The sequence below is a fragment of the Periplaneta americana genome, chromosome 6 (genome assembly GCF_040183065.1).
Source record: "Periplaneta americana isolate PAMFEO1 chromosome 6, P.americana_PAMFEO1_priV1, whole genome shotgun sequence".
Classification (NCBI taxonomy): Eukaryota; Metazoa; Arthropoda; class Insecta; order Blattodea; family Blattidae; genus Periplaneta; species Periplaneta americana.
The window spans coordinates 178,603,957-178,606,135 of NC_091122.1; positions in this window are offsets into that span (position 1 = coordinate 178,603,957).

Sequence of the window (2,179 nt, forward strand, 5' to 3'; positions counted from 1 at the left end):
ACTGAGTTTTCCGCGGGTAAGAGAGACTAGCCCCAGCGTGCTCTGTGCTGACGACCCCTTACTTTTTGGTTCATTGCCGCCGTCACATAAGCCCGCCATCGTTCCCTATCCTGAGCAAGATTAATCCAGTCTCTATCATCATATCCCACCTCCCTTAAATCCATTTTAATATTATCTTCCCATCTACGTCTCGGCCTCCCCACAGGTCTTTCTCCCTCCCGTCTCCCAACTAACACTCTATATGTATTTCTGGATTCGCCCATACGTGCTACATGCCCTGCCCATCTCAAACGTTTGGATTTAATGTTCCTAATTTTGTCAGGTGAAGAATACAATGCGTGCAGCTCTGCGTTGTGTAACTTTCTCCATTCTCCTGTAACGTAATCCCTTTTAGCCCCAAATATTTTCCTAAGAACCTTATTCTCAAAAACCCTCAATCTCTGTTCCTCTCTCAAAGTGAGAGTCCAAGTTTCACAACGATACAGAACAACCGGTAATATAACTGTTTTATAAATTCTAACTTTCTTTTTTTTTTTTTTACAGCAGACTTATTATATAACTAGCCGTACCCGTGCGCTCCGCTGCACCCGTTAGAAATAAATATAAAGTAATTACATAATTAAAATAGGACGTTTGATCCAGGGAACATTCGTGTTTGATATAAGGATAAATAGTTTATTATGTTACTTAATTTAAATTGTATTTGCATAATTAAAATGCGATCATTTTGATCCAGAGACCACTCATTTGGTCATAAAATTATTTTAGGAAATACAGGAAACTGATGTACAGAATAGCCTATCAAGTTTTCTGTGCATAAGAAGCTATTTTAATCTTACCTGTCCTCGATTCACTCAGAAGTTACTGTAATAACATTATAGCATTATGTCCATCTAGAGAAACTACACTTTCCAATGGTGAATTAATAATTAATTATACAAATCGGTTAATTTAGCTTCCGATATTACTTCAAACAAACACAGAAACATTATCTGTAGGCTATCTTTCATAGCTTACGATTGTTGCTGTCCAAGGCCCTTATAGACGAAGTCATTTGTTTTTTAATTCATTACACGGCCTTAAGATGGCAGTTATTTTAATTTCAAAACTCATTTATCTCATTAAATATCAGTCCTATCAAAATGTTTCAAGGAATAAAACTTATCGCAAATTATTTTTAAAGAAACTCTTTTTATGTAATATTTTTCATAAAAATCAATAATAAGCGAGATATTTCGATTTCTTTAATTTAGGCCCCCTTATAACCCCCCTTTTAAATAATGTATTTTGAATGTCATATAGCGTATAATCTAAGTTACAACGAACTTAATTTATATTCCAATTTTCATCGAAATCCGTTTAGCCATTATCGCGTGAAAAGGTAACAAACATACAGACAGACAGACATGCAAACAAAAATTTCAAAAAAGCGATTTTCGGTTTCAGGGTGATTAATTATATATGTTAGGAGCAATTATTTTTGGAAAATCGAAAATTACCAGAAAAATTTCGGCTATAGATTTATTATTAGTATAGATATATCCTAACCTAAAACAGACATAAAAGTGTATAGTTGGGTAGATACTATTATCCAACCTCAGTTCGTGTCACAAACTTAAACAGCTCAAGTTCTAATCTTTTTCGCCTTCAAGAGGAACAAGCCGATCTTTTGTTCGTATTCTCTATTCCCCATGAGGTCAAGACATGCAAGCGAACTCCTATTCTGACTTAGCATCGAGGGTGGTAGATTTTCCCCCTACATGTTCCAATTCGATACACTGTAATAAAATATGTTTATAGGAGTCCTTTTCTCCGCAAATCGGACAAAGGCGCTCTTCTTCTTCGTTGACAATTTTATTACCCTTCCATGCCCCCAATCTTAGCCACGCTAAACCTGCTCTGCTGTCCTTGTTACAAGAATTTATGTAGTCACACCTCCCCCAGTTAAGCATGAGATCTGATACTAAATGTATTGAGGACTTTTCCGAACACTGGAGCTCAATCTCTTGCCTCTCGATATCAATTACTCGCATCTTCACATCACGCCATACATTCCTCCTGTTATTCTCTCCTTTCTCCCACACCCATTCCATTCCTATATGATGCAACCCTCTCTGCAGTTTATAAATCCACCCCTTTTCCCAACCCTCTCTTTGTTGAACTGTAGCAAATCGACCGT